Here is a 10,684-nt window from a genome sequence, read left to right as displayed (position 1 = left end):
ACTGTTGCCTCTGTGTTCCTTGCCCTAATGTGTCACTGTGATGGGGAAAAGCAAGAACAATGCACACATATAGGGGATATTACAGTGAGGCCCAGCGGGGCCATTAGACTTCTTTAAGGAGTCTTGCAGCCATTTCATCCAATGACTTCCTTTTCAACTGTTAATAACTTGACTGAGAAATACACTCTGGGTGAAGTTTGGCGTGCAGGCTCTCCTTGAAGTACATTTATACTTTATAAGAATGAATTCTATTTTACTTCTGACTTGAAAAGGGCATGGAGTATGGTGTTGAATGGCTAAGTGACTACGGGGAACAAAATCAGCCCTAACCTCTTCTTACTTGGATGTAGAAAGTCAGTGATGCGGAAGGAATCGGCCAAATATAGGGATCCCCAGTCAGAACTGGGGAATCTGAGCTGACACCTCCTGCATGAGCTGGGAAGAGGGATAACTCACGCCCTGCTCTCTCTAGGACCCAGCAGCAGAGGGCAGAGCTGCAGCAAGTGATGGCACCTCATCCCTGCCAGCCTTTAGGCTGAACAAAGTTTAGCCCTTACTAAAGCCAAGCTTTGTGCCGGTAGGGGAAAAAATGGGGAGGATGATTTTGTGTCCAGAACCTGTTGAGTGAACAGGGGTTAGTGTGCGTCTAGTAGGATGCTGTAGCAGTTGGTGGGGTGGCACTGCTCACCTGATTCCCCATACCTGTTGTTGCTGTGGTGTACCAGGAGGTTGAGAGGGTAGTGGTGGTGAAGTCAGTGATGCACAAATGCACTGATGGAGCCAACATGATGCTCCAGCTGCTGCATTTGTATTGCAATAGCCTTGCCACTGCCTCACCCATCCTGCTTGCCCTGTCAGAATGGCGCAACTGTGGATGGCTGCATGTATTTCTTTATGAAGAACAACCACCTATTTCAAGGATCCCTCCAAATCTGAAGGGCTTTAAACTGGTTTAAAGATAAAGAGACTTAAGAAAGAAGAACAGGGAACTCTGGGGACTGGGGGTGCGCAGGGGAATCTCCTACAACTCTCAGAATGCTTAACAAACTAAAGTTCCCAGAATCCTTTGGGGGAAGCCATGGCTGTCCAAAGTGATATTATAGTGGCTTAAATGAATGGTGTCAATGTAGCCTAAGATGGAGGAGGCCCAGGTTTAGATGCTTGTTCAGCCATGAAATTTAGTGGGTGGCCTTGGCCCAGTCATTATCTGCAGAGGGAAAACCATGCATGGCGCCTTAAGCTCCATGGGATCTAATTATAGCATAATGTATAAAATACTGGTCGGTCTAGTGTATAGGATTAAACTGGAAAATGGGGGCAGAGTGCCTGTGCATTTAATTAATCTTTTTTTGCTTGGTGTGACTGGGTGTTTTGCATCCGTTACCTACTCTGACCCTTCAAGACACATTTTAGAAAGTTGCAACATTAAATTCTGCCAGAGGTACAACTTCCTCATGGATGGGTGGACTGTAAAGTATTATCAGAACTGGACATCCTCTTTGTATTGCCACCCACGGGGCGAATGGTGAATTACGGAAACTCAAGTTTGTTGTTATGCAGCTGCCAGTCTCTAATTAAATGAAATATTTGGAACTACTGAAAAAGTTGCCCATGTCAGTGACAGATGCTAGGCATTATTTAACAGAACTGAGGAATATGCGATCATTGCTAAAGCTGTCACACTTTATATATATCTCGCAAAATAATTGTGCAGCCTCAAAGGGCTTGGTTAACACTTAACACAACAAATTTCTAGGTCACAATATAAAACATGACATTAATTTACTGCTACTGTACTTCATAATGCCTGAACACAAAGCAGTGTTGCCTATTGGGTGGTAGCGGGAAGGGATTTATTACTGTCATTGTAAGTTAGAATTTCAGGTTTTAATTTCAAAGACGCTTCCTTGCTTTCAGATGGGAAAGACAGGAGACATTCGTTAGATTGCTTTGCAATACCACCTTTGGCTTTTGCAAAGAGAAAAATGACAGACATCAGAAGTAGCTTTGCATTAAGGTAAGGCAAGGAATAATTTCAGCTAATGGATGATTACATTCCATTTACATATATTTTTCCTCTAATTATTTTGTGCACAAAAATCATTGCCCTGCTAAATGATGTGAAGCCTTTTCTACAGTGAAGCGCTAACAATTTGCCTGGCTCATGTGTGTAATTAGTTTAATTAGCACTGTAATTTTAATGGGAGTAACAATGTCTACTGTGTGTGCTTTCTTCCTTGCTGGACACAGCTGAAAGCTGTATTTCTCATTTCAGCAGATTCTTTAAGTGCTGTAGCAATTACATTTTATTTGTGTGAAATCTGAATAGAACAAAAGCGTTCTACCTTGTTCGTAGTGCTCAGGTTTGTTCCTTTCAGATTAATTATACATGCTCACTTATCTGTATTAGGGGACGCAGGTGGCGCTGTGGGTTAAAGCCTCAGCGCCTAGGACTTGCTGATTGAAAGGTTGGCGGTTCGAATCCCTGCGGCGGGGTGCGCTCCCGCTGCTCGGTCCCAGCGCCTGCCAACCTAGCAGTTCGAAAGCACCTCCGGGTGCAAGTAGATAAATAGGGACCGCTTACCAGTGGGAAGGTAAATGGCGTTTCCGTGTGCAGCTCTGGCTCGCCAGATGCAGCTTTGTCACGCTGGCCACGTGACCCGGAAGTGTCTCCGGACAGCGCTGGCCCCTGGCCTCTTAAGTGAGATGGGCGCACAACCCCAGAGTCTGTCAAGACTGGCCCGTACGGGCAGGGGTACCTTTACCTTTACCTTTTACTTATCTGTATTTAGGGAAAGAGCTAAAGTGCTGCGAATATCCACCATCATAGGCACATCAGTAGCTTTTTAAGACATGTTGCTCAAGAAGGAGAACTCCTTAAACATGCATTAAGGCACATCAGAATTTGTCTGCTGCAACATCACCTTAAAGCATGTGATGATCATCTGCCCTGCAGCAGATAAATGGAAATGCGCTTATTTGGTATTAAACATTCTGGTTCTTATGATGTGGCTTGCTGCAAGAAAGCTTTATGATACAATACTTCAGAATGTTCCTCCAGGATTTTTTTGGTAACTTTTTCTTACTGCAAGAGACTAATACAGCTAACCCTTTTAGAAGTAATGTTTTGTCTTTCTGACGTAAGGCGTCCCAAAATGGGCTGGGAAGATGGTCAGAGCGTTTTGCTGCTCAAGTTGAAGTACAAAATGGAGTCTCCCCTCATTCCATACACTAAAGCCAACTCAACTGGAAGCTTAATTTTACCACACCTGCAGGCAGCACCTCTGTTCTTCAGCATCTCATTGCTGCTGCCCAAGCCCCAGCATTGGCCACCAGAAGCAGCTGTCTCACTCTGCCTATTAGTAGGGGTGATTCAGATAAAACTATAGATACTTGTCACACCTGCTACCTTTTGTATTGATAGGGTGGTGGTGATCGTCCATGATTTCCCTAGCCAATGGCCTTAAATTGCAGCAAAACAGTGCCACTATAGTAACAGCTATGGACCATAAATGCGTTCCCAACTCAGGAGTGGCACAAATGTGCAGAAAAAACCAAGTCATTTGGCAACTGGGAAAGATGCACTGCAGCAGCTGTGCAAACAGCAGAGCAGGCGGAAGCTGTGCTAGGCATAGCTGTCAACTTACAGATTGAAAATAAGGGACCAGCAGCCTCGAAAATAAGGGATCAGCAGCCAAAATAAGGGATTTTCCGGGCACAGGTATGTTCAACTTCTGAGCCCCTCTGAGCCAAAGGCAGAAAGCCCAGCCAGCAGCCAAACAAAGCCTCAAGACTCAAGGAAAACCACTGTCACCTCTCCGCTGGGAAGCGCTGAGCAAAGCTGAGTCCCCAGGCAACGCAGCCGATTTGATCAGCACAAGGCATGCAAGCTCCACCCCCCAGTCATTCTTAGACTTCTTATTGGGTGAGCAATGCAGCCAAGCAACACAGCTGGAGCCTCCCTTCTCCCTGGCCAGCAGGGAGGAAGGGAGAGGAACTGCTTCCTTTGAAACCCAGGAAATTTAAGGGACATCATCAATAAGGGACAGCAGCAGGACTTGGCACTGGGATGAGGGACGCTTGACAGCTACGGTGCTAGGCTATGTGTGCTGAACCATCTCATGCCAAAGTGCCTACTGGAGAGATCCCTAAGTTCTGCCCTTTGCTTTGTACAGGGGAAAACACCAAGCAATAGCATAGACTACATCATTCCTCCAGTGGTGACAGGTCTCACAGGCAAAGCTTATACTTGCAAGGTTCCAATGCATCCATGAAGGCCCAAATCCTGGCACAGGTCACATGCACACCATACTTCTCGAGTACATTTCACATACTTGGCTCCCCCCCCCCCCGGGCCAAAGAATCCTGAGAGTTCCTGGAAGCTACACAGAGCTACATTTCCCAGCACCAACAACAATCCACAGTTCCCAGGATTCTTGGGGGAGGCAATGCATTTTGAATTTGCATTGTATGTGTTTTAAATGTATGGTGCAAATGTCTTCCTCCCTGCCTGAGCACACACATTCATTTCCTTGCCCTTGCCGTGTTGCGTGAATGGCATTAGGTAGGGTTTTCTGCAACTCAGAAAGTCTTGCATACTTTGTTAATCAGATATTGGTTGAACTAATTATATTTGTGTACAAAAGAGAGAGGCCAGCCTTTCCCACTCCAAAGAGAAGAAACTAGCATTTGTAAACTGCACAATAAAATGTACATGCCAGCATCCTTATTCAGATACTACCAACTCCTTCTACCATACTGCAAAATCCAAAATAAGGCATTACTTGAATAAATACAGAGAACTGAAATGCACCCACACTTTAGGCTACTTTTATTTTCACGGTATCCAAAGAATCCGCAAGATATCACAGCTGATCTCCTTCATTAGGACCTAAAGACCATTTCATTTTGCAAGGTTAAATCTGACCTGCAGGTATTTGTTGTAAATAAAATAGCCGCCTTGTTGTTTTGTTTATGTCTTGGCTGCGATAAAAGTCATATTGTGCTTAATGTTACACTCCTGTTGAGTGGAGAGATAATGGTATCAATTCAGAGACTGCAGAAATGGAAGATTTTATTTCTGGAATCACTGACATTAATAGCTGTTTTATGTTGCGTACAAACAAATTGAATCATAGCTTTGTGAAGATAGTGTTATGTTCCCTTGGCCCATCCCGATTCCTACATGCTGTGCTGAAGAACGCTTCTGATGCAGTAACAACTGAATATATTTGGGCTTGTTCCCCAGAAGGTTGGACACAAACCAACGGATTCAAACTGCAAGACAAATGATTTGGAATAAATCTTGCGAAGAACCCCTTTGATAGAACAGTGGAACAGAAGGTGGTACATTCTCCATCATTACAAGTTTTTAAGCAGAAACTGAATGATGACCTACAGGGATGTTGTGGTAGTCGTTTTCTTGTCTGGGGGGCGAGGGGGGAGGAGTTGCCAGCTGAATTTTGAGGTTGCTTCAATGATTCTCTATAATTATAATGGATTGCTTTTTAAATGGAAACCGGCCAGGTTTTATCTAGTAAGGGAGTAAAACGGGTATCTGTTCATTTCACAAAGTGGCTTGAGTCAATGGAGTAAAAATAAGGATGCACCCATCAGTCTATTTCTAGTCTGTGTCACTTTTACTTGTGTACTTACAGGTCTGATTTGTCCTGTTTCTATATTAATTTGCATTTTTTAAAAAATCTGCGTGAAAATTCAAGTTAAAAATTCAAGTTAAGCCAGCCTTGTAAATAAGTTTGCAGAAGATACTAGCCTGAAAATGTGTTTACTAGGTTGGGCGGGAGAGAGTGCCACCTCACTTGCAGCAACCAACTGCATTTCTATGCAGGGCATGGAGCCAGGGGTAACCAAGTTCCATTTCACACATTAAGTCCTGAAGGTGCAAAGAATGGACTTAGCCATCATCCCTAAGTAAAATGGATGCAGTGTAGCATCACCGTGGCAGGCTATGCTTTGACCTTTTGAGCATTCATTAAATTGTCTACAGGGAGCCCCTGCACTTACACAAAGGATATAGATGTTCCAGTGGATGGGTCAAGTACATATTACTGCTTACTTCACACACACGTACACTCCAACACAGTTTTACCCTTAATGAATTTTTAAAAGGGCTTTGGTTTGAAAAAAATGTGAAGGAGTTGGGTGAAACTCAACTGTTCTAGCTTAAACAGTTTACAGAGCACAGGTGAAAATGGATTTGGAAAAAAAAAGTATAGTGGTACTTCGGTCTATGAACAGTCCTGTTAATGAACTATTCGGGTAATGAACTCCGCAAAACCGAAAGTAGGTGTTCTGGCTTGTGAACTTTGCCTCGAAAACCAAATGGTGGAAGGGCACCGGTGGCGGGAGGCCTCAGTAGGGAAAGCGCGCCTTGGGTTGAGAACACTTTGGTTTAAGAACGGACCTCTGGAACAGGTTAAGTTCATAAACTGAGGTACCACTGTAGTAGCTACCTTTTGAATATACAAAAACTGTGATATCTACTCATGTCCAGAACAGGTAGAATGGTGGCTTTAATACTCAGTTTATTATGTGCACAGCAACTACAAACCCCTGCTTCTATTTGCATGCCTCCCAGTCATCTTCTTCTGCTTGTGGATAACCTTAATTACTTCGCTTCATTTCTCTTGCTTTCTAAAAAGTTACAGAACTTCACAGTTAGCACTGCTACTGCCATGGCATTCACTGTTCCATGTCAGTTTGGATGATGTTTTCCTGTCAGTACCTGACTACTTCTTCCTCTTGAGGAACTGGAGGCATGATGAGGAGCGTCTTGTTCAGCGATGTGATATCCTCCTTGGCATCTCCAGTTGCTTGACAGCAATGCCTACCAAACACCTGACATCATGCCAGACTGACGCGGTCCCAACAAGGCATGACAGCAGGCAGCAGGACAACTGTTCCTCTTGACGATAAATAAAAATCTGGGTTCACTTTGAAGTTCCAATTGCCCACAATTCTTCTCTTCCATGTTTTCTTGCTGATCCCCACCATTACACTGAACAAGAACAGAACATCTGCAATGGAAGGGCCTGATGGACAATTTATGGGTCCAACAAATCACTATACAGGAGAGACAATATTATGGAAATATGCAGGAGACACCAAGGAAACCCAAACTCTCTTTTTTGTGCAATATTATTTCTTAGATTCCCCACCCCCTGCTAGGTAAGTAATATTTTACTTTGTAGATGATCGTATCTGTTTGATATATCAGTTGCACTGGTGCAGTCATGCTAAATGTGACACTAAGTGGGTTAGTTTTCTTACAGCAGGGTTTCATAATCCAGTGGATATTGCACAGGCATGCTCAAAACACACACTGTGGTTATGGCCAATTTCAATATGAAAGCAGCTACGTGGGATATTCTGTATGGGGAAGCAGTTTCAATGCACCTGAACATCATGTTTAAATAAGGTCTGGGATGTGAATGACTGAGGACTGTATAAAACATTATTATTGAGATGGGATTCCTGAGAAGAGATGTGGGTGCTGGAACTACAAGGATGTGTTGATAAAAGTGCCTTCACTTGGGAATGTTGGCAGGCATTTCTTGGTATAGAACTAGTCCCATAGTGACATTTTTTCACTGGAATCTCATCCATGGAAGGCTGTGGGAACAATGTTCTCACATAGGGAAAGAATTAATGAGGCCTAAGAAAGATAACTTTCTCTGAGGGGAAAAAAACACAATTCTGTTAATTATAGATAGATGGGGGGGGGGGCACACCACACCAATTGTTTCATTTTATTTCTCATAATTTTATTTATTTCATTTATTTCTCAGAAACAAATTCCACTGAATTCTACTCCCAGCTAACCATGCATAGGACTGCAGCCTAAGTCTGTTTTGTGTTTATCATGCAGCAGCATACCTGTTTACAAGTGTTTATTGGATTAAACAATTAGAAAATATTTATCCCTTTAGTGTTGTTGGTTTTTGTTTTTTTCTTCAGGATTAATATGTTTGCTACATAGAGATCATTTTAATCCTATCCCAAGCCCATTAGCAATTATCAGGAAGCTGGTGGATTTTGTTTAACTAGCCCAGCTTAGTTTAGAAACCATGTTTTCCATTCTAAGTCTTATCATTAATAACTCTGTCAAATAAATTAGCACTTAACCCGCTACCCTCCCCCTGGCTAATCCTGAAACATTCAGAGTATGTGACCTTTCGAAACGTACGCATGGAACCTGTAAGCAGCAACACTGGTACAGCACTTCATTAAATCAGTCTAAAGGGCCTCAGTTTCGTTTTGCACTAATCAGAGTGTGTTGGAGGCAACAAGCCTCTGAGAATACCGGTTGCTAGAAATCACAAGTGAGAAAGTACTGTTGCACTAACGTCCTGCTCAAGGGCTTCCCAAAGGCATCTGGTTGGTCACTATGAGAACAGCATGCTGCCTTAGATGGTCCAATGGCCTGATCCAGTCACTGAAAATCTTGGGAACTATGATTTGTTGAAAAAAGCTGGGGATTTTAGCTCTGTGAGGTAAGCACCATTAACGTAACTATGGTTCTCAGGTTGTTTCTTTTTGAGGAAGCCATAATTGGTATAAAGTGGTATAATAGTGCTTTAAATCTATGGTGTGGCTAAGACCTAATTTTGCTTCCTGCTCGGTCATTGATTAAAGGCTGTTATTTGTTCTGTGATGGCTCATTTATTCATAAATGTAAGGGACTACTTGTGGCTGCGGTGGATGAGTGATGGATGCAAGTTAACCACAAAGACTGCTTGTCATCCCCAGGTATGCATGGCAATTTTTTTAAAAAAATCCATCTGTTCCTTCATACCTCGCTCACCTTTAGCTGCAGATTCATTTGCTGTGTTTTGAGTGCTGTTTAAAACAACAGCACTATGTGCATGCGCGCGCACACACACACACCTTCTACACAAACACACACTTGCCAGGCTAGATATCATGCAAGGCTCTTTGAAAATTTCAGTGGAAATCAATGCACAAACAAGTAGAAAAGGAATATTGAACTAGAAATATCCTAAGGGAACCATTTGTTGTGACTTCACAGGTACTTTAACAGTCTAGGATGGCATATGTCAACCCCCACGCTTTGTTGGAGCGATGAACACAGGAATATCAGCTACTCTTTGCACATGGCAAGGGTACAAACCAATTTTAATAGCATATCTAGACATTCCTAGAGGATCCTTTTGTTAACAGCATTATATGCTATAAATAATAGATGCATTAACAATAATTTCTGCCCACCAGGTAAGCCTAAAAGAACTGAAACCCAGCAGAATCATTTACCTGGTGGAAAATAAACTGACAAAATATCAAACAACTCATGGCTTCTTTTTTAAAACACACACACGCACAAAATTAAACTCATCACCAGCTAGAATTGGTGTATCACAATCTACTGCTATCCATTTCCAGTTCTTATAGAGGTATTTGCCCTTTCCTGACCTTGGAGCATCAGCACGGTAGCCTTGAAGATGGATTCAATTAACAAAAGTGATAGATTCTGACCTTTTGGCGACTGTTGTTCTATCCTTGATTCAACTGTTGTTCTATCCTTGATTTGTTGAATCAATACGAACTAAAAATATAAGCAACCCAACCATTGTAGCTAGAAAAAAACAAAAGGAAACAACTCCTGGAAGAATTGTATGTTACCTTTATAGCATGAACCCATATCATACTGAACCATGTGATTGTATTGTTCTTTGCAGCTCAGCTCCAAGCCAACAGCATTCAAGGCTTTGCCTGTCAAGGTCTACTGTAATACCAGAACAGATCAACAACTACTTGCTACCAGACAACACTTGGAGCTTGGAGGCTGGATAGGTGGCTGTTCCCCATTCTGTTCCTTTATTGTTTCAGAATTTTGATCTAACTGCCTTCTGTTACTCTGCTAATCCTTGATTCCCTTTTAAGTAGAATAATACTTTTCACCATCAGATAATTTGCACCTTTATCTTTGTACAGTACTAATGCGCACAAGCATATTGAGAAAAACATAGCAAAAAATGCAGTCTTGGTCTAATTGTACATAATATGATTGCACTGAGATTCTTTGGTGTTGTGTTTTACAAAAAAACCTACAGTGTGCACACATCAATGTACAGAAGGGATAAATATGTGAGGGTCATTCTGAGCCCCAGGATTCTCCTTGTATCTGCAGTAGTTTTTTTTTTTTTAAAAAAAATAAAAATATTCCAGTCTGTTTCTGAGTCCATCTATGCTCCCTCCACATTGATCTATAATTCAGATTCTGAGCTGTTCTATGTAAAATAAAGCTGTGTTTCCCATTCACCATAATGGGGAATCTAAAAAATGACTATAATTCCTCCCCCCACTTTTGGCCAAAGTGAATGAAAAGAATAGGCACAGGAGGTCCTCCAGAGTAGATTTAAGCCTTCCAAATTGCAGACAAATATGTTCAGGGTCTTTTTGAAGGCGAAGTTAAAGGAATTCAATTTCATAATCCCTCAGAAGGAAGAGGGTGGGGCTTTATCTTTTGCTTTTTCTTATCTTACAATAACGAACAGGGGCTCAGTGGTGTGAATTGTTCCTTGCACATTTATTTATTTAAGCTTTACATTGACCCTTTCCTTCCACTGCTTGTATGTGTCTTCCAATATGCTTTACAATGTGAGGCTGTCTAGAATGCTGTCTGCAGAGTTCTGAAGATCTCTGA

The 10,684-nt window shown here is 42.3% G+C and overlaps 1 long non-coding RNA gene across 1 annotated transcript; it reads left to right on the top strand.

Annotated features, from left to right (window-relative positions):
- The first annotated feature begins 1,908 nt into the window (after positions 1-1,908).
- LOC310844248 lies at positions 1,909-10,178 on the top strand. The gene is made up of 2 exons (XR_014564024.1): positions 1,909-2,017; positions 9,717-10,178. It is a non-coding gene; the product is annotated as an uncharacterized lncRNA (long non-coding RNA).
- The last annotated feature ends 506 nt before the right edge of the window (positions 10,179-10,684 follow it).

Source organism: Podarcis gaigeae, assembly GCF_964106915.1.
Source record: "Podarcis gaigeae genome assembly, chromosome: 5".
Classification (NCBI taxonomy): Eukaryota; Metazoa; Chordata; class Lepidosauria; order Squamata; family Lacertidae; genus Podarcis; species Podarcis gaigeae.
Note: the sequence above shows the minus strand (reverse complement) of the source record. Positions and strands in the feature narration are given on the sequence as shown.